This window comes from Peromyscus californicus, unplaced genomic scaffold, assembly GCF_007827085.1.
Source record: "Peromyscus californicus insignis strain IS unplaced genomic scaffold, ASM782708v3 Scaffold_14__1_contigs__length_90479793_seg_2, whole genome shotgun sequence".
Taxonomy (NCBI): domain Eukaryota; kingdom Metazoa; phylum Chordata; class Mammalia; order Rodentia; family Cricetidae; genus Peromyscus; species Peromyscus californicus.
The window spans coordinates 70322596-70348729 of record NW_026294436.1 but is presented as its reverse complement, the minus strand read 5'-3'; the positions used below and the strand labels follow the sequence as shown (position 1 = coordinate 70348729).

General features: G+C 44.8%; 1 long non-coding RNA gene across 4 annotated transcripts in view; it reads right to left on the bottom strand.

The window, feature by feature from the left end:
• LOC128110126 (uncharacterized) overlaps positions 1–26134 on the bottom strand; it is a 135688-nt gene that overhangs the window by 43333 nt on the left and 66221 nt on the right. Inside the window, exon 1 of one of the 4 annotated variants that reach the window (XR_008218053.1) lies at positions 22482–22589. The exons of the other annotated variants lie outside the window; for them this stretch is intronic. This is a non-coding gene — a long non-coding RNA (uncharacterized LOC128110126). Of the gene's footprint in view, positions 1–22481; positions 22590–26134 lie in introns of those variants that run through there. 4 annotated transcript variants of the gene reach the window in all.

Here is a 26134-nt window from a genome sequence, read left to right as displayed (position 1 = left end):
ATGGACTGAGGTGCTAAGATTGCAAGAATACCAAGGGCATACTCACACTAGCATAGCACCCATTCTCAAGCACCGGCTTAGGTGCTTGGTGGGATGCACCTCACAAACGCCCACATACTCACCTGTATTTCTCAGCCTTGATACCAAAAAGCTGTGAACAGAAGTGATCTGGCTCACACCAAAACCAAAACATTTGTGAGTTGGTATGTACCTCTTTTCCTCTCTTCTCATACCACAGCAACTCAAAAGTTTCATGTTCAGACAAGACATTTGTAGGACACAACTACACTGGATCCATAAGTTACCCCTGGGAAAGAAGCTGGATTAGAAAATTGCAAGACCCACAGCTGTCTTTGTGCAAAGAGAAACAAACCTAAATCTGCTAGAAGTGGAGATTTCCTGTCTTGTTACTGCAGCAAGGGTTTACCTAACCTGACTGCTATAGACAAGATCTTTTGTCCTGGTTCAAATTTTATGTATTCATTTGACGGTTACTTATAGCATACTATATTTCATGCAATATTTTTATGATGAATATAAAACAGTGAAAAGGAAGCCCTATGGAACACAATACACGATAGTGGGAAACCATTTGCCTGCCATGAAAGAAAGACCAGAATTCTAAGAGGTTAGAATTACACTAGAAGGGATCACATGGTTATTGTAAGACAAGGCTGTTTGGAGGGGAAAGGGCAAGCATGGGAGCCGGGAAGCTAGTTGAACTGTTATAGCACTTGGCACCCAAACATGAAGACCAGAGTTCAGATCCCCAGAACCCATCTGAATGCCAGGCAGTCCAACTATAATTCCAGCTTCAGGAGGTGGAGACAGAATCCCCAGAGCAAGCTAGATAGCAAGACTAGCCATATAGGGAGCTCTGGGCTTTATTGCAAGAGCCTGCCTCAGTGAGTCAGGTGCAAGACCAACAGGTGAGGACTCCCAGCACCAGTCCTGGGCCTCATACACATGAACATATACACATGAACATATACACAAGTGCACCACACATATGCAAAAATGTGCAAATACACACATATGCACATCATACACAGACATGCACCACAAAAAAAATGGAAAAAGAAAAAGTCAAGCTTCTCTTTGCACTTAATGTCAACCTTTACTGAATGACCATTGTGGTTTGAGTCATCCAATAGCATCCTGTGTCCGAACACCTGACTCTGGCGAGTGGCACTACTTGGGAAAGTAGTGGAACCTTCAGGAGGTAGATCCTCACTGGAGAAAGTGAGTCACTGGGGAAGCAGGTCTTTGGATTTTATTCCTTGGCCCCATGTCCTGCCCACTCTGTTTGTTCTCAGCACACAATGTGACTGGCCACCTCACACTTCTGCCCCCATTCCTTCCTCGCTGCAATGAGCTGTGTCACCCAAACTGTAAGCTAAGATAAACACGTGCCTCTCCTGTTGCTTCCTGTCAGGTGTTGGCCATAGCAATGAGAAAAGTAACTAAACACCCATTATGGACCAGAGCAACTGTCAGATTCAGGGACTGGGAAATAATGAACAATATTTCTGACCTTGACCAGCTGAGCCAAACAAGGGGAGACAAATATTAATCCAATATAAAGTCCTTGGTGACTGCTAAATGTCTTGCTAAACCTTAAACTCAGCTTGACCCAGGGTAGATGCCCAATAAGTGTCTACAAAATAGACTAAAAGCTGCACTACATCATTGCCCTTCAACTGCCAAGAAAGTGAAGGGACCAGCTCACATCTCCATGTGCCCCCCATCACCATCTCAGCCCTTGTCATCGATGCCTGCCCTATGACTTCCTGCAGTAATCCCAGAACATGAGACTCACAACAAGCAACTAACCAAAAGATTGTGCTCTTGTGTGGGCATCAAAGCCCAGTGCTGTTCCAAGCTGGGCCTGAACCTGCAAGCCAGATAGAATAACTCACGAAGTGCAGTGCCCTAGGGACTAAAATGCAGTCCGCAGCTTCCGTTTGAAACACGTCCAGTCTACAATGTTCATTGCAAGTCCCTGCAGCTCGTGGCAAGGATGCCTGAGCACTCAACTTTAAGGCCTCTAGCCCTGCCTTCACCCTAGAGGGACGATACTGAACTAGACGCATCTGGAAAAGAAGTCACACCAGTGCATCTGTTAAGTGTTGGGGCCATACTCTTACCTCGGCGCTCTCCCACCAATCCCACCCTCACCCTCACCCTTGGTGCTCTTCCACCAATCCTGATGCCCCTGCCCTGCTGGAACTCTCAGTTTCTGGCAGAGCCAAGCCTTGGGAGAGCCTTTGGCAAATTCTACTCGTAGGAACTAAGAAATGAAATTGAGGTAACAAATAGTTTACCAGCACAACGTAGAGTATGTGTACACATACACACAGCACCCGACCTGTGGCCTCCAACTTTTCTAGGCAGTATAGGAAGCTCTGGGAGTTTTCTGGCCCCGAAGTTGCCCATCCGGAGATCTGTAAGGGAGGTAGAATTCTGACTTCTCCCGTTATAGCATGTGTCTACTCCTAATCGCTCTTTAGTGGATTCTCCCCACACACACGCCTGCTGTCACTGCTCCATCTCCATCCCTCGGTGGCTCTGCAGTAGCCAATTAAAATAGATTCCAGGAGTCTGGAGAGAGGGGTCAGTGGTTAAGAGCATTGACTGCTCTTCCAGAGGACCTGTGTTGGATTCCCAGCATCCAGACGGCAACTCACAACTGTCTGTAACTCCAGTCCAATGCCCTCTTCTGACCTCTGCAGATACTGCACAAATGTGGTGCAGCTTATATGCTTGGGAAAAATAATCTAATGTACAATATACATTGATATACATTCAGGCAAAATACTCAAACACATTAGATAGACAGACAGACAGATGCCAAGCTATGCATGGTGGTGACCACCTATCATTCCAGAACTCTGGAGATGTAGGCAGGAAGTTCAGAAGTTCAAAGCCCTTTTTGGAATTCAAATCCAGTCTGTTTAAAAAAAAATTTTTTTTAATGGCAATACATGGTATTCAGCTGGGCATGGTGGTACATGTCTGCAGTCACGTCAGTAGGGAGATTGAGACAGAAACATGATGAGTTCAAGCCCAGCATGGACGCTATAGTGAGTACACACACCCCATTCACACACATGCGCATGTATTCAAAACGACCACTGCAAGCTACCACTCCCTCTCATCCTTGGGCAAATTCCTTTTACTTAGCTAATAGCTTTGGCCAGAAAACAGCCATATGAAATCTAACACAAGGAACCACAAAGTATAGCAATCTTTCTCTGTTAGATACATAGCTTGCCCCATTCCTCACCCCAGCAGTTGGAAGTGGTATTAACTGACCCTCAGATAAGCATCAGGAACCAGTTGCTTCTCACTACTAATCTATTTTTGGAGCTAACTGCCAAAGAAACACAGACTCAGTCATGACTCCCTTTAAAACAACATCTGTGGAGCCTTCATCTCCACCACCCCCTCCCCATCCTCACCCCTTGCTCAGTTCTTTCTTGCTCACCCACCCCCATCCTGCCCTTCACTTTAGCCCAAAAAAGAAACTGGATTGTTTTTCTTTTCTTCATCCTTTCCCCACCCCAAAAATCATAGCACAACAAACCGCATCTTACCTATGTGGGATGCTCGGGAATGTTTTCTTTTTGATATTAAAAAGTCCTCCCACCAATTAGGTAAACACTAGGCATGCCACAGAGCTGGTTTGTTATTACAGAGCCCAGAGGAGCACAAACCCAAGGTATTTTCAGAAATGCTTCAAAACACCAGGAAGAGATGTAAACACAGGTGGGTGTGCCAGGATGCGAATCTCAACAGCATGCTTACTCACTGGGCAGTCATGGTGTGGAAAGGTTTGACTGGACGGCAGACTTTTTACAAGTGGCCATGGGATTTCCCTCTTCACCTCCACAACAAGACCCATTTTAAGATCAAACATGGTTTTCCTGAAGATTCTAGCCACAACAGACAGACTTTTGAAGTTGCCTCAACAAGACACAAAACTACAGTGGTGAAAGGCCATTCACCTGAATACACATCTTTCCCATGTTCTTCCAGTTGTGACATTCTCGGGCTCAACTCTACAGCAAGAAGGTGGGAACAGGGACGAGACACATGATTGCTCTCAGATGTATTTCTTTTCCTTGTCATTTGTGTGTGTTCATATGTGAATGGATTCAGCTGTGTACACCGGTGTAGATGTGTGCACATGCATACAACCAGATGCAACCTCGGGTGTCCTTCCTCAGAAGCCATCCTCCATGTTTTTTAAAACAGGGTCTCTCATTGGCCTAGAGCCCATGGCGTAGGAAGCTGGCTGGTCAGTGAGCCCCAGAGTCCTGCCCGCCTCTACCTCCTTGGAGCTGGGATTCCAAGTGTGTACCTCCATGTCCAACTTTTTTCATGGGCTCTAGGAGTCAAGCTTGGGTCCTCACTCTATGTTTGTCCTACTAACTGGGGTTTCTCCTCAATTCTCATCCAGGTTTCAATACAGACAGGTGGTATGATGGTCCAAGATGAACTTGCAGCATTCAGAAATACATCCTTGGATGAAGGCAGTTTGTTTTAAGGCTTCACAGAAGGAATTGCATGCTGTCTGTCCTGTTCTGTGTTTGATTTGTTTAATGGCAAAGGGGGAGCCCTTTCAATTCTTTCTCCACTCATCCATCTCCTGAGAGAGAGGGGAGAGAGAGAGATTTTCTTAATTCTTTAACAGAGTATCCAAGAGGACTACGAAATAATAAGGTCCCTCTGTGAAAGTCCCCTGTGGTACCCATCAGGATTTAGTTGATCATTAATGAAAACAACAAAAACACCCCCAAGGCTTCCATTCTTCCCTGGGTTCTGAGTTACTTTTGTCCATGGCATCCAAGGGCAAGCTAATTTTATTAAGAACATTTTTAGAAAGCTAGAATGTCAGAACTGACACTGCTCTCTTTCCAACCCTCTATTCTTGGTAACATCATTAAACCCTGGCTGGGCCCAAAGGCAGGTTGCGTCTTTTTTTCAACCTAACAGCCGTTCTGTGGATCGCATTTGGTTTTCATTGCTGCCAAGGAGGCAATCTGGCTCTCGTTTCCTTTGAAGAAGAGCCCGTTAGGATGAGTCAGGTCTACATGGGGAATAATTAGGTCAAATCAATGAGTCCTTCCAGCTGCCTGTGGCCTCACTCAACACCCCCACGGTGAGATGAAGGAGCCAATGTTGGAGCAAACACATAGCTTATCTATTGTGAATTAGCCCTCCCGGATGATACTCTCAACATGTTCTCAAGACTGTTATGGCCCCTCTTTTTGCATCTGGAAAAGTGAAAGTGATCCATAAAATCTTGGGACATTCCCATCACTTCCCCATGCTACAAGAGAAAGTTTCTCTCTCTTGAGGAAACACAAACCAGTTGGTGGGCATAGGGCAGCTCTGCCTTCTGTCACTCTGGTCTCTATGGATTCCCAGAATCCTTTACCTGAACTGTCACGTCCACTGCCAACAGAAAAAGGAAATTGGGGGACATTGTGGTCTCATGCCAGCTCTCATCAGTACTCCACTAGAGCTGATAGATGTAGCTCATTGCTTGGGCCAGCGTCTGCCCTGGTACTATTCAGGGACCCCAGATGCCCAGGAAGCTCACCAGTGCATGGGTTCAAAACTCACGTGCCTCTGTCTTGAGTTCCTGTGCTCATTGCACGAGTTGGCTGTTTGAAACCTGGGGCCTATGCAGGATTGCTTGGCTCGGCCTGGGAGAAGGGGACTGGACCTACCTGGACTGAGTCTACCAGGTTGATCTCAGTCTGTGGGGAAGGCTTTGCCCTGGAGGAGATGGGAATGGAGGGGGGGGGGGCCTGGGGGGAAGGTGAGGGGGACGGGAGGGGGGAGAACAAGGGAATCTGTGGCTGATATGTAGAACTGAATTGTATTGCAAAATAAAAAAAAAAAACTCACATGCTCATTGTGAGGTTCATCTGGGGCTAAATTCGGAAGGCTAAGCCACTGTCACCCAGAATAAAGAATTAAAGACCTCCTCTTCCCAGATATGGGGAACAGGAAATGGAAAGACTATTTCATTCATTCATATTCTCTCTCTCTCTCTCTCTCTCTCTCTCTCTCTCTCTCTCTCTCTCTCTCTCTTAATTCTGCATGATGGTTTTGGAGTGTGTGTGTGTTCACTGGAATTAGAAGATGCTTCGGCAAAAGAAACCTTCAAAATGACACATACACCCCACACCTGAGGCCCATGTCCCTCCACAGGGCTTCAGGCTGGGGTGGGTAATGCTGATAAGCACTTAGTAGCTCCCCTCCCCCCCCCCTGCTTTGGTACACTCTAAAGCTCCTTTACTTGACATCTGATGAATAAATTTCCTCTTGTGGGATAAGAATAATTGACCTTTTCCCCTAAATTTCTACCCTTGGGCAAGCAAAGAGAAAACAACCCAGGACTTCTCTATGCCTTTTCAACGTGGGAAAATAGTACCTCAAGTCCTGAGAAACTCCCTCCAGCTGCTTTGAAAATCACTCAGCATGTGCTGGTACACCCCAAACAGATATGCAAGTTGCACCACAGTGGGAATGCCTTCCTCGGTCTTTGACCAGACACAGAAGTGACTCCCTTCATAAACGTATTCATGCCGCTTGTCCCACTCCCGAGCACAGTTTCCAAAGAATTATCCAGTGAGCTCAGTTGCCTAGGAGAATGCATCACAAGCATTCAGCTGGATGGTTGCACCCTTGCGAACCATTAGGTAAACTTAAAGAACAAATTAGACCCCACGTCCCACCCCCACGCCCATCTCCTGTGCACCGCTCCAGCCATGGGATTTTCCCAGTGGGGTTGAAACCAGGCTTTCAGAGCAGAGTCCCGCCGAGGCTGGGTGTGTAACTCATAAGAACAATCAATGACAGCTTGTTTTTCAGTTTCTCCCATCAGGTGGCTACCTTGTGAATGCTGAACCACCAGCAGGAAGGGTGAGAGTCAGGGTAAGTAGTGAGGGATGAGAACCGAGCCGAAAGGGTTGATGGGGAAAGAGGAATAGAAGCAGCCCCAGGAGGTGAGTGTCAGGCAAGGGTTAGAAATCCCTAAGTACCTACTGTCTGTCTGTCTGTATGTATGCATGTTTGTGTATGTAATATATGTGTGTATGTATGTATACATGTGTGTATGTATGTATGTGTGTATGTATATATGTGTGTATGTATGTATGTGTGTATGTATATATGTGTGTATGTGTATATGTGTGTATGTATGTATGTATATGTGTGTATGTATGTATGTGTGTATGTATGTATGTATATATGTGTGTATGTATGTGTATGTGTGTGTATGTATGTATGTATGTGTATATGTGTGTATGTATGTATGTGTGTATGTATATGTGTGTATGTATGTGTATATATGTGTGTGTATATATATGTATGTATGTGTATGTGTATATGTGTGTATGTATGTATGTATGTGTATATGTATATGTGTGTATATATGTGTATGTGTGTGTATGTATGTATGTGTATGTGTGTGTATGTATATGTGTGTATATGTATGTGTGTATGTATATGTGTATATGTGTGTGTATGTATGTATCTCTCTGTCTCTCTGTCTCTCTTGTCTCTCTCTCTGCATTTCCGCAGCCCTAAACCATGCTTAGCTGTCAGCTATGCAAACACTGATAGCTCCAGAAAAGTCAGTTTCTCATCAGGATCAGAGTAAATTCTCTTTGACTTCATTTTTCCCCTCATCGGTTTTAGATTTACAGCAAAACTGAGGAGTAAATGTATGTCCCCTATGCTCTGACTCTTAAACATGAGCCTCTTATGCTATCAGAGTGCGCTGTGGGCGAGTCGACCGTGATGTCTCACTGTCACCCGGAGTCATGAGCGCTCACTCTTAGCACTGTGGAGTCTATGGGTTCCTAAGTGTTTGTTTTCTCAGCGCTGGGGACTCAGCTGAGGCCTTTTCACATGCTAGATAAACTCTCTATCTCTCAACTACATCCCCAGCCCCATTTTATGGGGCTTGACAAGTGTAGAATGATATGTAGGTATGCTGTATCCTAGAGAATTTTCACCAGCCAAAACCTATTGGGGTATGTCTGGCATCTATAATGAATTGAGCATCATAGCCACACAGTAGAGTGGGGCAGTGTGGAGAGTGGAGTCGGCAGCTAGAATCATGTCTACACGCTGTAGGTGAATGTTAGTAGGTCAGATTACCATCTGAGCCTCTATTTCCCCTCTGCCAAGCTGGGATAATGACACTGATCTCAGATGACTTGAGTACGAACAGTTTTTTTCAGAAAGGAGACGGCAAGAGTTAACACAGTTGGTATAATATCTGTCACCATTAACACCAGCTTCTTCCCTCCACCTTTGATGTATTTACAGCCATCAGATCATACATCATAAACTAATCAAGATATCACTATTCATCCTAATGTGTGTGCGCGCATGCGTGCACAGACAGACACATGAGCAGTAGATACAGAGGTCAGAGGTCAAAATCGAGTCTTCCTCTATCACTTCCCACCTTATTTTTTTAAGATAGAATCTTTCTGACTGAACCTGGAACTGACTCAACTACACTGGTTGACCAGTGAACCAGGGATCCCCTGTCCCTGCTCCCCAAGGCTAGGGTAACAGATGCATGTCACTATGCCCAGCTCTTGTGTGGGCGCTGGAGAGTAAACTCATTTCTACATGCTTACACATCAAGCACTTTACTGACTGAGACATCTCCCCTGTCTCTGTCTGAAGTGTTATTTATTCATACATGTTAAACAATACCAGCTACAAGCCCAGGATCTCACAATAGGTATACTATTTAAACACCAAACACCAAAGCAATAGTACACCAATTAAAAAGATAAGTATTCCACACAAAACAGGAGCAAGAAATGCTGGAAACAGATGAGAAGCAAGTCAACAACTTTACATGTTGTAAGCTTGTGTTAAAATTATTGGAGGAATATAACTTACAGAAACATATTATATTGAATTATAGAATTTCAACCATCATTAAGACCAAATCCTTGTATGACATTTAAAAAGCATTAAAATGTGTATGTACCACATTTTCTTTATCCATTCTTCAGTTGAGGAGCATCTAGGTTGTTTCCAGGTTCTGACTGTTACGAATAATGCTGCTATGAGCATAGTTGAGCATGGATCTTTGTGGTATCATTGAGCATTCCTTGGGTATATGCCCAAAAGTGGTATAGCTGGGTCTTGTGAAAGATTGATTCCCAATTTTCTGAGAAATTGCCATACTGATTTCTAAAGTGGCTGTACAAGTTTGCATTCCCACCAACAGTGGAGGAGTGTTCCCTTTGCTCCAGATCCTCTCCAACATAAGCTGTCTTCAGTGTTTTTGATCTTAGCCATTTTGACAGGTGTAAGATGGTATCTCAGAGTCATTTTGATTTGCATTTCCCTGGTGACTAAGAATGTTGAGCAATTCCTTAAATGTCTTTTAGCCATTTGAGATTCTTCTGTGAGAAGTCTCTGTTTAGCTCTGCAGTCCATTTTTTAATTGGATTATTCAGTATTTTGATGTCTAGTTTCTTGAATTCTTTATATATAGTGGAGAGGGTGCCTGAACTGGCTTACCCTAGTAATCAGATCCGTGAATACCCTAACTGTCATCATAGAGCCTCCATCCAGTAACTGATGGAAGCAAATACAGAGATCCACAGCCAAGCACCAGGCCGAGCTCCAGGAGTTCAGTGGAAGAGAGAGAAGAAGGATTCTATGAGCAAGGGAAGTCAAGATCATGATGGGGAAACCTAGAGAGACAACCAAACCAAACTAGTGGGAACTCATGAACTTTAGACTAACAACTGTGGAGCCTCCATGAGACTGGACTAGGCCCCCTGCATAAGCAAGATAGTTGTGTAGCTTGATCTGCTTAAGGGGTCCCTTGGCAGTGGGATCAGGATCCATCCTTGGTGCATGAGCTGGCTTTTTGGAGCCCAATACCTACAGTGGGACACCTTGCACAGCCTAGATCCGGGGGAGGGCTTTGACCTACCTCTACTGAATGTACCAGGCTCTGCTGACTCCCCATGGGCGGCCTTACCTTGTCGGAAGAAGGAATAGAAGGTGGGTTGGGGGGAAGGCTGGAGGAGTGGGAGGAGGGAAGAGGTGGGATCTGTGGTTGGTATGTAAAATGAATAAAAAATTCCTTAATAAATAAATAAATAAAAAGCATTAAAATGGTTTTTGTGTTTGTTTTCCTTTTAGTTTACTCTAGAGAGTACAAAAAAGAGCTGGCTCTTTGAGGAATCCCTGAGGTAAATTGGTCACAACCCAAGTTTAGGAAGTTATTAAGGGAATGTAGTAATAAAATGACTCCTAATGACATATTGCTGTACCCAAGATCAGTGTCTCACTCAACCCTCATCAGAGAAGCTTCTTCTTGCAGTAGAAGAGCATGACCACAGAGACCCACGACAGGACAATGTGCAGAGAGCGAGGGACGTCAAAACACTCAATCCTAAATGGATGTCTTTATCAGCCCCCCAATCGCCTCAGAGATCTATGAGGAAGAAAAGACAGAAATATTATAAGAGACAGAGGTGGTGGATGACTCCAAGGAAAAAAGTGTCTTCCAACACAACAAGACTAATTCATGTATGAAATCACACAGACACAGCACACACAAGACCAGCACAGATTCAAGCCAGATGAGGTCCCAGCACTGAGACAGGGAAGCAGACACGGGCTCTCACCCCTAACTAAGAAGTTATCTGTAAGTGACGCCTGCTGGCAAAGGGAAATCCGTTTTCTCCAATGGAGTGTCACTGGATATATATCAACCACACTCCAGGGCAGGCCACGTGCCCAGGAGAAGTTAAGGAGTTGTTCAGTTTTTTTGTTGTTTTTGTTTGTGTGGCGGGGCGGGGGGATGACTTTGGGGAGCTTCTTAGCTTTTTTTGCCTTACTGGTCTTTTGTTTGTTTTGATTTTTGTGTGTTTTAGGTTTGAGTTTGTTGTTGTTTGGGTTCTTTGTTTAAGAGACAGAGAAAAGACATAAAGTTGAGTGGGTAGTGGGGTGAGGAGAAGCTGGGATGAGCTGGGAGAGGAGAAAACCTGATCAAAATATATTGTATGGAAAATTCTTTAAATAAAAGCAATACAAAAGATTAGAACATTAGAAATAATGGAGGCAGGTTTTCCTTAAAGAACCTCCCCATTTGTATGCAAATTCCAACTAGTTCCCTCCATCCTTTGTGGGGTCTCTAAAGGGTCTACAGTTCTATGATAACCCTTCAAAAGAGAGGAGTTAGGAGAAATGTACAAAGCCAAACCTAAGAGTTGCTCACTAATAGACAAAGTCAGCTAAGGGGTGATGTTGTCATAAAAGGCAAAGTACAGCCAGTCCCTCAGGACCAGTGTTCCCCAGTGTGGCCCATTCCACAGCCCAGCAGTATCCAAATCCTTACAGAATGTGTAGTTCTGGTGCAGATATCAAAAATGCAGACTCTTGGACTCCAACCCAGAAGTTTGTTTGATTTTGATCTTTGTTTTGTTTTCTTGTTGTTTTTGAGACAAGCTCTCACCATGTAACCCATACTGTCGTCTTTTAACTTGCTATGTATCAAATTCAAAACCAACTTCTTTCATCATCAAAAGTGCCAGGATTATTGGCATACACCACCACATCCAGCTCATCCCAGAACTTCCAAAAGGAATCTTTGAAGGTGGTCTTTAAATTAACATCTTCACAAAAAGATGGGACTGGCGAGATGGCTCAGTGGTTAGGAGCACATGCCACACAACCATGAAGACCTGAGTCTGGATCCTAGGACCTTCATGTAACAAGCCAGGCTTTATCTCACAAATGTAAACTCAGGATTGCTGGCTGGAGATTGCTGGCTGCCAACCATTCTAAAAAACATGAGCTCCAGGTACAGGGAGAGACTCTGCCTCAAAGACATAAGGTGGAGAGTGATAAAGACACCAGATGTCCTCCTCTGACTTCCACGTGTCTGCACCTTTACACACACATGTGCCTACATCACACGAATTCACATACAAAAAGGGGAATGGAGATGGGCAGAGCTGTGAAAGACAGACAGAAATAGGAACAGAGAATCTATCAAAAGATGCAACAATGAAAGCATTACTTCCCTAGGTTAAAAACCGAATTTATAAAACTATGAAAATCAAACAGCATTTTTCACAACAAATATACACCTTAACAGATTGTGTCGAACCAGAATCGTAATGTAAAATGAAGTTTTTAAAAAAGAACAAGCATTACATCCATCATTAAAAGAGACCAGATCGATAACATGTTAATGGGGACAGAAGGGAGGAATGGAAAGAAGACAGATTTCATGAAAAAACACTTTGAAAGTGTTCTAACAAAAAAGTATGAAGTTCTATAAAAATAAAGGACCAACAAAGGATATTCAAAAAAGAGAAAACGTAAACAGAATCTGAAGGGTAAAAATGAAGACGTCACTTGAGGTGACTGTGTCCTCCACTTTCCTTCCCTGTGGTCATCACTCTCCTGCTGTACCTCTGGCCTCCTTCAGTCTTCCTGGTCTGTGCCTTCTACCCAAGTCTCCTCTCCATTATCCTAATTCGTGTCCACAGTAGCTTTTCCATACTGGGTGCTGAAATCTTCAGAGAGATCCTCGTCCGCATTCTGTCTTAGAGGGACTCTATTTCCTTACTAGCTGAACATAGCTTAGGAGCAGGATGTGGACCTCAGTGCCCACCTAAATCTTCACTCCCTTGTTCAGTGTTGCAACCTGTGATCCCAGCGTTTGGTCTCATGATGCCCCTTCCATGCAGATCCATGGAGGTCATGTGACAAGCAAAGACTTAAGTAATAAGCGAGAATCAACTTTAAAAAAAAAAAATACAAATGGGCTTTGAGAGCTCAGTGCCACAGAATGGTAGAGCAAGCCACAGGGATCTGAAAATCTTTGAGGCATAAAGTGAGCGAAGTATAAAAATAACCAGTGTAGATAGTTCTTTGAGGAAACCAGGCAGTAGATGAATGACAGGGCAGAACTCTAGGGGAGTTGAGGTGGCCAGGAGCAGTGTTTGGTGACTGTAACAGAAGAAGGTGGCAGTAGTGGTAGCTATGTATGTTACAGGAGGTTGGGAGGAAGGGGATGGAAGTAGTCCTTGGGTACCCTGCCCAAAAATTGCAATAAAAATAAAAGATGTTCATTCAGAACCAAGAAAAGTAAAGAATAAGTCAAGGCTCTTTACCAAGCCACAAATCTTCAAAGCATTTATGAGAATCACTTTGAACAGAAAGTTAATTCAGCAAATTTTGGGAAGGAGAGAGAAATATTAATTAAACATAAACTAACTTATTTGTGCATTTGTTTGTTCCCCCAAAGTGTCCCACAAAGAATCTAAGGCATCCGCAAAGCATTACACGCTGGATAAAATCCACCACATCATAGAATATGAGCTGAACTGCCTTAGCCACCAGGCCAAGGACCCAAGCAAATATCGTAAACAAAGGCTCACAGCACTGGGCTCTTAAACAGAAGGAATAAAACTGTGGAGGGCTGTGATGAGAAGGGGCAGGTCCCACAGGTGTACCTGAGGGCCCAACTGCTTCCCACCACATCAAAAGCCACAGGCACAGTCCCCTTCCAACTGCTGAAACATTTTAACAGCTGGGAATTAAAATAAGCTGTCAGCCAACTCAAAAAGATTTTTTAATTCAAAATAAATCAAGCTAACAACCTGCAGATGTTTGGAAAGAAAATGTTTCGGCGACTCATTTTCAAGATCCAATTCCCGAGCGTTGCTGGTTCAGGGATGGGAATAGTTGCTGCCTGCTTTCTGCTTCAAATCAGAAGACAAGCTGTGGTGCTGGATCTCTCACATCTAACACAGGCCCACTGTGTCGGTAAAGGATCATAGACTCTGTCTAGCAAAGTGAACTAAAATTGGGGATCAAAAGCAGAGAGTGAGGGGCTGAGGAGATGGCTCCATCCAAAGTGTTACCCCACAAGCATGAGGGCCAGTGTCCAGATTCCCAGCACCCATGTTAAGAGCTGGGGGCTGCGGCACGTACCTGTAATCCCAGCACTAAGGAGGCAGAGACAGGAAAATTTCTGGGGTTCACTGGGGAATCTGTCTTGCCAAATCAGTATGCCCCTGTAGCTAGAGTTTTCCTGCCTGGCCCATGGTCAGGACAAATCTCTCTCACCCGCCAGTCCCGCAGCTGCTCAGACCCAACCAAGTAAACACACAGAGACTTATATTGTTTACAAACTGTGTGGCTGCAGCAGGCTTCTTGTTAACTAGTTCTTGCATCTTAAATTAACCCATTTCTATAAATCTATACCTTGCCACACGGCTCATAGCTTACCAGTATCTCACATGTTGGTACTCATGGCAGCGGCTGGCAGCGTCTCTCTGCCTCAGCCTTTCACTTCCCAGAATTCTCTTCTGTCTTTGTCCCGCCTATACATCCTGCCTGACTACTAGCCAATCAGTGTTTTATTTATTAACCAATCAGAGCAACACATTTAACATACAGAACATCCCACAGCATGCCCCAGAGACACTGAGTGACTCCGTCTCAAAAAGAGTCTCTGTCTCAAAAAGAGAAGGTAGAGAGCAATTGAGCAAGATACCTGACATTGTCCTCTTACACACACACTCACACACAGTCACACTCACTCACAGAGACAGAGAGAGAAAGCAAGAGAGAGAGGGAGGGGCACAGAGGGGTTACTCAGGTAAGTGAGTGCTATTGGATCCCAGAGATCCTTCTCCCTCCTCACAGATGGAGATAACCAGCCTCACTCAGGAGCCTTCATACTCGTGTTTGCACAGACCCTTACACACATCCTCAGAGTAACAAGAGATGATCTCAGCTTGGGCTTGAACAACAGGCTGGAAACGAGGTGAAACTCAGGGAGAGACCACACTGCAGGGAGATTGAGTCACATCCCAGCTCAAGACAGGTTAGTGCGGGCGTGCCCAGACCCAGGACAAGCATGGGCGGGTGGTGCATACATTCAGCCGACCAACACCAGCAGAAGAAAGGGCACGCGGGCAGCAGCTCCTCCACCTGAGAGCCATCTCAGCCAATTAGGACTCGGGCTCTTGCAGCTGGTGCATATGAAACAGGTCATAACACTCCATGCAGTGCTGGCTCTGCCTGTAAAAGCTGGAGAACTGCTGGGTGATCAAAGTGACGGTGTGCAGAATGGAGAGTAGCCCGGTGGGACTGCACCATGTCCATCCCTTCATGCTCAGCAGATGTTTATACACCTCCTGGAAAGCAGTCATCGTTACCATCATCCTCCAGTGACTGATCCATAGAAACCCTCTGAGGCCTCAGTTTTTGCTTCTTTAAGCATCTATGACTTTTCTATCCCCGCCTCTGAGGGTCTCACATAGGGGCAACTCCAGTGGTGATTTGCCCATAGGTCCCTCTCCACCTCTCCGTCTTGTAAGTGAGAGCTGTGCCTTAGCATCTTGTGTCCTCAATACAAAACCCAAGATCAGGCTTCTCAGGAATTATTAGTAACCGTTTGCTGATTTAACCAACTGAGTTTGCTGAAGAGAACATCATTGTTTGTGGGTGCCCACTTGTATGCATGTGTGTATGCAAAAGGTGAGTACATATGTGTTTGGTGCATGTGCACCTGTGTGCATGTCACGGTGTGGAGGTCAGAGGTCAATATCCCATGGCCTCCTCTACAGCCCTCTGTATGAATGACTTTCCTATTGGGGTGATAAAAATATCATGACCAAAGCAGCTTAAGGAAGAAAGAGTTTGTTTTGACTAAATAAAAGTTCCAGAGGGCTAAAGTTCACAATGGCGGGGAAGGCACAGGATCGGGAAGTTATCTGGTCACATTTTTATCAACACACAGGAAGCGGAGAGAGTGAGCAGGAAGTGCGGCGAGGTTATAGACCTTCAAAGTCTGCCCCCCAGTGACATACTTCCCCCAGCACTCCACCTCCTAAAACTGCCACCACTTCCCCAAACACCACCAACAACTGAGAACAAAATGTCCAAATACACGAGAGTGTTGTGACGTTTCTCAAGCAAACCACAACACCGTCCACTTGAGTTTTTGAGACCTGTCAACGAACCTAAGACTGGTCAGTTGACTATACTGGCTGGCCAGCAAACTCCAAAGCTCTACCATACTGGGGTCACAGGGATGCTCTACCACACCCCGCTTTTACATGGATTCTGGGGGGTGTGACCTCCGGTCCTCAGGCCTGTGCACTTTGTACACCGAGTTATCTCTTAGCCCTTTTCTTCTAAGGGAGTAAGACTCCTTTTAAAACTCAAAGGTCTCAAAAGTTCTCTAGAAAGAAAATTAAAACCTCAAAATTTTCATTGAGCTTCCCTTGATCAAAGTGACTCTTAAGACCAGAAACTAAAATAATAATAGAATATGTTTAACATAGTTATTTGATCAAACTAAGAGGAAGAAGATATCTCCGAGAGTTTATTTCCAACTTTGAGACCTTCTCATGTCTCACAGATACAGCACAAAAGATCTCCCTGAATCCCATTGCACCACCACAAAAGATGAAAGACAACTGGTAAGTAAAAGATGAGACAAAAATAACGTGTTCAGTGGTAATCCTATTTGGTTTTGTCACCCCCAGCCCTGACTGAGGAGGGTAGCATCCCTACTCTGCCATCTGCCTTCAACTAGTCAGTCTCGCTAGAATGACAGATCTGACGGAGGAGAATCATGTGACTACCAAAACTGCTTCCCTTGCCAGCAAGGACCAGTCAATGGCTCAGGCTGAACTTGAGGCTGTCCTGCATTATACAAGTAAACTTCCTTTGCTTTTCATTATATCAAACTCTGATAATCAAAATCAGGCATCTTTGTACATGGCTCCATCACCTACTGGTCATGCCACCCAGAGTAAGTCCCACATTTTTATCAGTAAATAAAAATCACGTATGTCCTTCATGTGTGCCAGGCACCATTCCAGACACTGGAAATACGGTCTGTGGGTGGACAAACCCAGTCTGGCTCCCCACAAGGCTTAACTCCCCTTTTTGGTAAATGAGCTTCTTATACCAGGGGTTCTAATTAGGAATAAATGAAATACTATATGTCAGATCTTAAACACAGTACCTGCTAAATAATATGGACTCATTACATAAAAGACAATCTGAGTTTTGTTTGTTTGTTTGTTTGTTTTGAGACAGAATCTCATTCTGTAGCCCAGGCCTCAAACTCACAGAGATCTTTCTGCTTCATCCTTCCAAGTTTTGAGATTATAAACATAAGCCAGTTCACCTGGTTAAAAGATGTCATTATAATGATTAATCAAGTGAGATGATGTCTAAATGCTACAAAATAGAAAATATAATTCTGTTACTATAATACAGAGAATTTTTAGAACAAATTGTTAAAGCCGATATATTTTTTCAACTAACTAAAAATGAAAACTGGCCGGGCGGTGGTGGCGCACGCCTTTAATCCCAGCACTCGGGAGGCAGAGCCAGGCGGATCGCTGTGAGTTCGAGGCCAGCCTGGGCTACCATGTGAGTCCCAGGAAAGGCGCAAAGCTACACAGAGAAACCCTGTCTCGAAAAACCAAAAAAAAAAAAAAAAAAAAAAACACTCATACAAGTAAAAACAAAATTATAAAAAAAAAAAAATGAAAACTGTATAAGCTGTTTCCATTCCCTGGCTGCTGTGACTAGAGCAGCTATGAACATGGGTAAGCAGGTATCTCTGTAGTAGGATATAGAGACCTCTGGATACATGCCCAAGAGTGGTATGTATTTCTAGCTTTTTGAAGTACAAATTGGACTCGGTTGTGGTGATATTTCATTTGTGCTTTAACAAATAAAGCTTGCCTGAAGATCAGAGGGCAGAGCTAGCCACTAGATAACCATAGAGGCCAGGCACTTGGGATCTGACTCCTTTAACCCCAGCACTAGGTAGATGGAAGTGATATGGCTGGGCAGAGAGAAAAATGTGAGGTGGATAGAGACAGGAGTGCCCCCATTTCGGTCTGAGGATTCAGTAGAGGCAAGATCTCTAGTGGCTGACTGCTCTGTCTCTCTGATCTTTCAGCATTCACCCCAATATCTGACTCTGGATTTTTATTATTAAGAATCTGTAGGATTCATGCTACACTCAGTGGGTTCGTTGTTGGCTTTTTTTTTTAAATGAGGACCCAATATCATGCAGCTATAGAATGATGGTGTAGATATGGAAGGCACTGGAGAGGGAGAATGAACATGTACAAAATATATTGTATGAATCTCTCAAAGAATTAGTAAAATATTTTAAATGCAGAATGTTATATACACAAGAAGCAGCATGTGGCTGTTCGGACTTGTGTTCTAAATCTTCTCACTTCTGACCATCTTGCCTTAAGTTCAAGGGGTGGACCACCAAGCCTGTCTACGCACACTCTAGACTCTAGAAAGTATGTTTCCGTAGACTTACTTCCCACCCCTCCTCACAGGCACTCCCTGGACCCAGATGCACCACATGGCTTGCAGCTGTCAGAGGGACAAGCTTCTCCACCTTTGCCTTAATGGGAACATGCAAACATGGGTGATGTGGTGCCATTTTACATGAGTCTACCTCCTCGCCCAGAAATCAGGTCACTGAGAACCAGAGCCATTGTGTACCTTAGCTTTCTCCCCTTATGGACCTTCAGCTCAGTTCCTGGGATGTAGGAAGGGTTTAGTCCACAAATGTTCATTACATAAAATGTCATTTTTAAAGGAATGAATAGGCAAGGAAAAACAGAATATATTACTTAAACCCTCATCAACTTCTTTATATGCAAAATAAATCACGTTAGACATGCAGACAATGATGTTACTATTTATCAAGAATTCAACAAGCATTTAACAAGCATATGATTAACTGTTGTATGCACAGCCATGTGTGAGACTCTGTGAGTGACAGAAAAGCAATATAGGGCCAGCTCTGTGGTAGAACATGTGGTTGGCACGTGTGAAGCCCTGGTTTCGATTCCCCAACACCACTAATTAATTAATTAATTAATTGAACAAACATTTGGTTATATATGATATATACATACACATGCATACACATGTCTGTTTATATCACATAGACATCATAGGCACAGTATACAAATTTTCAAGCTTTGAAGGCTACCAGGAACTTTGGCAAGCGACTTAGACCATTGTGCCTGTCACTTTATAAATTATGAAGCTGAAATTAGGCGAGGTGCGTGCCTGTAGTCCCAGGTACTCACAGACTGAGCAAGATGATCAGCTGGCTCTAGGAACCTAGGGCAAATAGCAAGACCCAAAACAGTGGGGGAGGGGGCTAAAAGTAGAGCATTAGACTTGATCAAGAAGCAATAACCCAGATCTCTTGTATGCTTACCATCTGCCAAATATTTTTCAAACATTAACTCCTTCTGTTCTCAAACCTACATCTTCGTTTGCTCATCTGTGGCTGTGAGAAGAGACTTGGACAGAAGCAACTTAATGGAGAAAAGGTTTTTTCTGGCTCACAGTTCCAGGCTACACGCCATCATAGTGGGGACATCAGGACAGCAGGTACTGGAAGAAGCTGCCACACATAGCACATCCAAAATCCAGAGACAGGGGCATGGGTGGATGTGTGCTGTTCCTGCTCAGTCTGCTCTCTCCATTTTATATAATCAGGGATCCTCAGATGATGGTCCCATCGCAGTTTAAATGGGTCTTCCCACATAAATTAACTAACCAAGATAATCCCTCACAGGTGTGCCCATCTCCCAGATGATTCTAGATTCTGTCAAGTTGACAATTAATACTACCCATCATGTGACATTATGAAGGACTAGTTCACAGATGAGGAGAATTACTGTTAAGTCAATCAAATAATTTACCCAATACAAAAGAAAATCAAATGAGGTTGGGGGACTCTGCTGGTACCTTGTGGTAGCTTGTGCTTTTTTAACCAAACAACAGGCATGATCCTGAAAGCAGAGTGTGGGAAGAATCTCAGAACTTGTCACCTGGCCACCATGGCACAGGACAGAGCTATGCCATCAGTGGCAGGGACTACTGCCTTCGGCAGCTAGCAGTGGTGACCAACCCAAGGTGTCCAATAGATACCATCTTCTCTTCAGTGGTTCTGGTTAGATCAACAATAGGAAAGCTGAGGCATCCTCTCCTCTAAGCATTCTCTCTTCCTCGCTGTCTTCACACACACACACACACACACACACACACACACACACACACACACACACATTCTTTCTTGGAAACAAAATAAAAGTAGAAAGATACATTGGATGGCAGGTGCCTTAGACCCTTCCCAAGCCCCATGATCACTCAGTTCACCATAGCAGGATATCTGGGTCCATTGTCAACACCTGACTTATCACTCTCCATAAGTCCCCATCCCCAGAAGCCATAAAAGTCCAAGATCAAAAACTAAATTCCAGGGCTGGAGAGATGGCTCAGAGGTTAAGAGCACTGATTGCTCTTCCAGAGGTCCTGAGTACAATTCCCAGCAACCACATGGTGGCTCACAACCATCTGTAATGAGATCTGGTGCCCTCTTCTGGCCTGCAGTCATACATGTTGTATACATAATAAATAAGTAAATCTTTAAGAAAAATTAAAAAAAAAAACTGAATTCCGCTACAAGTCACTTCCACCTCCTAGTGTGGAGAGACCTAGACAGACCAATCTGGATTGGGCGTTACTTATTCTCTGTTGCTGTGATAAAGACCCTGACCAACGCAACTAACAGAAGGAAGACTTTATTTGGGCTTGTGGTCCAGAGGGAATCACGGCAGCAGGCAGCACTGCGGTGGCAGGAATACCTCAATGTTCACACTTCGACAAGCAGGGAGAGCAAATGAGAAATGGCACAGGTCTTTAAACTCTCAAAGCCTGCCCTCGGTGCCATATTTCCTCCAACAAGGCCACACCTAAGCATTATCCCTAACCAGTGCCACCAACAGGAGCCCAGCATCTGAGTCTATGAGGGACATTCTTACTCAAATCACCACAGGTTGACAGAAGAAAAACAAACAAACCTGAACATTGCAAACCATTTTCAATTAAACCCCAAACTACTTTATAAACTACAGAACACAATAGCACACTCATAGGTCGAGGGCAGTAAGTTAAGGCCATGGTTATGAACCCTGCCAAAGATTTTTATTTTCGTGAAAGAATGTACCATTACATACATTCCAAGGCAGGCCGTTCTGGCTTTAAGATCGAAGCCACACGTACAAATGATGAAAATCTTTTCTAAACTTTGTGACCGTTCCAGTGAGATGTTTGTATCTGCTATGAAGGTCCTTCTCCTGACAGACCACAGTGCAGCAAGGGCTCCTCTGAGACACGAGGAAGGTCTCCACTCACTTCGTTGATGGCCTTGACATTGTTAGTGCCGCCATCGTTGTTCTGGTAATAGGGGATCATCTGATCGTGCTATCAGAAACTTTCCGACAATCAACATACATGCCATGTGACTGTCCGAATAGTACCCCTCACTGCAGACCGGAGACATGTGCAGTGGTAGGACTCTGTGAAATGACCCCCGCAGAGGCCTGAGTAGATCATAAGTACCAGCTCTCTGGTTATATGGCTTTACTCAAGGGGAGCATGACCATGACAAGATGCAGGGGTCTTTGACTGACAAGAATTCAGATCTTTGACTCCTTGGAAGACTTTGGCCTGCGATGTGCCACAGTTCCAAAGAGCGTTTGTTTTCTTCAACAGTCAGCCAGAAAAGGGGCGAGGAAAAGTTCTCTAGTAGGAATTAAACAGCCAGGAAATCCCTGTACTATTGTGAATCAATTATATGTATGTATGTGGCCCACATATTTACCTATGTGGAATATATTCTGTTTGTTACATACGTGTGGCTAGCAGAGTCACTCTTACATACAAGCCAAACTGAGAAGGTAAATTCAGAGAGAAATTAAGCACAGTCGGATGATGAATACCTATAATCGCAGCATTTGAGAGACTGAGGCAGGAAACTGCAAGTTCTAGGCCAGCCTGGGCCATGTAGAAAGACTCAGAAGAAAGGAAGAGAGGGAGGGAGGGAGGGGAGGAGGGAGGAGGGAATAAAGGGAAAAGGAACAGAAGAGAAGAAGAGGGGAGGGGAGAGGACTGGAGAGGGCCAAAAACAAGGCTGAGGAAGTCACACAGCTCAGTCAGTGCAGTGGCTGCTGGGTAAGAACGAGGGCCTAGGTTTGAGTCACAGAATCCACACTTGAAAAGGTCAGGCGTGGCGGCTGCGCCTTGTTCTCCCGGTGCCGAGGAGGCCGAGACAAGCACATCCCAGGGCTGACTTGCAGCCGCTGTAGCTTAATCACTGACAAGCTCCAGGCCAGTGAGACACACAGTCTCTGAAAGCAAAGTGGATATCTTCCTGAGGAATGATACCCAAGCTTGACCTGGGCCTCCATATGCACGCGCGCACGTGCACACACACACACACATACACGTTCACACAAGTAAATATACACACCAAAAAATTAATAGCAGCTGCCTATACCCCAACACCTGCTCCCCAAATGCACACAGGCACACACCTACAAGCAGCGTATCTTATCATCTTCATCTCTCAAGTTATCTACTTCAGGAGAATGTCTGGAAAGCAGGGGCCGGTGTGATCAGACTCACAAGCTGGCATATTGGATGACTGTGGGGGCGGGGGAGAGAGAATGAGAAATGCCTCCTCAGGCCCAGCAAGGGAATGCAGTTACATCATAGGAGAGAAAACCACTTCAAAGCCCAGATATTGGCAGCCTGAATCCCACAAAGGACTGGGCTGAAACACCACCTATTTCACCAGGCCTGCAGCTAAGGGCTAAACAACTTAATTCCTCCACTGAGCCTCGGTTAACGACCCAGGCCTGGATCTCCCGGCCCACCCGGCGCAATCTGTCTTTATGTACGAGTCTCCTATTTTGGAAAGCTGTATGAGATGATGGAAAGGCACAAATTAAAGGCATGTTTTTACAGGAGGAGAAAAAAAGGGCATAACTTTTTTTTTCAGTCCTGCCACCTGCAAAGTCCTTTCCAAACCCTCAACCAACGGAGAATTGTTGGGGGGAATAGGGGAGGAGCAGGGCTGCGCTGTAGACCAGGAGGGGTTCTGGGGATTTGCCTCTAGACACACAAACCTAAACTGGTCATCTCAGACAATCGCCGTTTTTCATAGGAAAGTTGTGTGCATGTGTGTGCAGGTGCGTATGTACTGTGTGTGCAGGTGCTCCTGTGTAGGGGTGTGTGTGTGTGTGTGTGTGTGTGTGTGTGTGTGTGTGTGTGTGTATGTGTGTGCAGATGTACATGTGCTGTGTGTGTGCAGGTGAACGTGTGTATGGGTGTGTGTGTGTGTGTGTGTGTGTGTGAGAGAGAGAGAGAGAGAGAGAGAGAGAGAGAGAGAGAGAGAGAGAGAGAGAGCGCCTCTCAGTGGCCTGGAAGTCATCATGTAGGCTAGTCTGACGGACCCAGCGAGCCTCAGGACCCACCTGTCTCTGCCTCTCAAGGACTGGGATTACAAGCACATGCAACCACACCTGGCTTTTTTTTCTACATGAGTTCTGGGGACTCGAACTCAGGTCCTCATGCTTATAAGGCAAGTGCTCTACCAGCTGAGCCATCCCTCCGGCCTTCAGACAGTATTTCTTTTAAACATTCTCACTGTATCCCTACATTAAGACTGAGACTCTGCCAAAGAGCCCCAACACTCAAGACCAGAACTACGTCTTAAAAGAATCTAAAGGATTAAATTTTTTTTAAAAATGTCTAAAAACATACAGAGGTTATCACTATGTCAAGTAAAAAATGAGTCTTAAAAACATAGCCGGGCGGTGGTGGCGCACGCCTTTAATCCCAGCACTCGGGAGGCAGAGCCAGGCGGATCTCTGTGAGTTCGAGGCCAGCCTGGTCTACCAAGTGAGTTCCAGGAAAAGGCGCAAAGCTACACAGAGAAACCCTGTCTCGAAAAACAAAAACAAAAACAAAAACAAAAACAAAAACAAAAACAAAAAAAAAACAAAACATGCGGAAGTCATCACTGCGCTGAAGCACATTCGGCAGTAGCCGGTCTGGATGTGCAGGGATGGGCAGGTGGGGACTCAGTTCTTCCTGTGCAATTTGCTAAAAGCCTGTTATAAAAAAAAAAAAAAAATCAAGTCTGTCTTTTAAGTTTGAAAAAGACATGGCAGTCTTCCTCTGTGTCTCCAGTATTCTTATCCCCCTTGTCTCTGTCTGGTTTTGTCTCTCTATTCTTCATGGTTTTTTATCCCATCTGTGTTACTATTATTTCCAGCTTTAGACTGTGGTTTCTTTAACCTGACCACTGTAAAAGCCCATATCCATGCCTACCACCTGTGAGATAAAAAAGATGCTCTGCAAATGGCATGGGTTGGTAAAGCCATTCCCAAAGGCCTATTGTGTTTATAGACATCTATCAAGGACCAGGGGCCTAATGGTTCATGTATTCATTCCACTTGCAAGAAAATGGCTCTTTAAGAGTTTAATTATTATATTCTAAGTCTCCACCAGCACCTATTTAGTGAAATAACATAGTAGATATTACATGAACATTTAAGGGTTGACTTTAAGTTGTACGGAAACTACAGTTTCAGTCTGAATATGACTTTCTATCTCCGAGGTCCCCAGACAGAGCGGTGGGTTGTGCATAGAAAGATGTCTCCTCTACCTCTTTACAACAATCTGGAATAAATACTGGCAATCAACTACAACACAGTTCCCAATTGTGTGGGAACTTCAGCCTCGAAGGTCTCATGGAGGTGAGTTCCACACTCACATCAGGAAGCCTACGGTGACACTTCTGCGTGGCTTCTTTCATGCCAAGAAAGCCAGTGAGCATCAAAGGGCACGTGAGCCACACCAGGACTGTGTTCTGAGGTTGAACTTGACCCTCCCAAACCTCTGAACTCACTCCATTCTAAGCAAAGACCGTCGCAGAGTCTCGGACACACAGTGAGCAATGACGATGGTTACTTCTAGAAGCCAGCTGATGCACTGTGCTGCCAAACACAGGAGGTGACTGCAGGCTGCTGCTTCCCTGACCATGACCCCAGGATCGCCAGGAAAGCAGGAAGCAGTCTCACAGGCTCTTCCATCCTCTGATAAATTAAGGGGTTGCACATTCACAATAAAATTGGGGAGGGGGGTTGTCATTGGTTTATTCTAGATTTTTTGAAACAGAGCCCTGCTATGTAACTCAGGCTAGCCTTGAACTCTTGACCCTAGAGCCTCAGCCTCCCAAGTACTGATGTCACAGAAGTGCATTCCACCACACACAGCTCATTAGTTTTTAACAAAAGTTTGGGTGTGAGGAGGGCAGCACCAGACCTTGGTAGCAAGAAGGCTGAGCACACCATGACTCTGTTCTCACTCAGACTGGAGAGGCTGCCACTGGACTGGGGCTCAGGGGTACATGGCAAATGTCCAAAACAAATAGCATTGCTATTTTTCTAGGGAATCTGCCATCGTTCCTAGGACTGTCAGGCCTCTCTTCTACAGTTCACCCTCACTATGGGATGTTAATAAAGAAGAAAGAAATACACACACACACACACACACACACACACACACACACACACACACGGCATAATCCCAGTGAAGATTACTGTATCCCTGAGTGTTCTTATAAGCCAGCCACTGTCCTTCACCTTTGACCAACTGTCTGCATGTCTGTCTGTGCACCACAGGTGAATCTGATGCCTGACGAGGCCAGAAGACAGCATCAGATCCCCTAGAGCTGGAGTTACAGATAGTCGTGAGCTGGCATGGGGGCACTGGGAATTGAACCTAGGTCCTTTAGAAGAGCAGTCAGTGTTCTTAACCACTGAGTCATCTTTCTATGCTCATAAAGTATGTTTTTTTTTATTCCCCCTTTACACCATGCTTATTTCTGCAAGTATGGTTATTTATCAGATGACTGTCATGTATGTTGACCCTACCATGTATGGGAGTAAGGACTGGTTGCCCAGTTAAGACAGGTTCTGTTGCCCAGCTGGCCTGGACTCCTGGGTTCAAGCCAGTAGCTGGGCCTACAGGTCTTTACTATCACATCCAACTCATGCTACTAGTCTCACCAAAACATGACTTAATCTGTAAACTCATGCGAGCAGGGTCCTTGTCCCGCTTCATGTCTACACCCATGCTTGGCCTAAGAATCTATGCAAACAAACAAAGGAAAGTTACT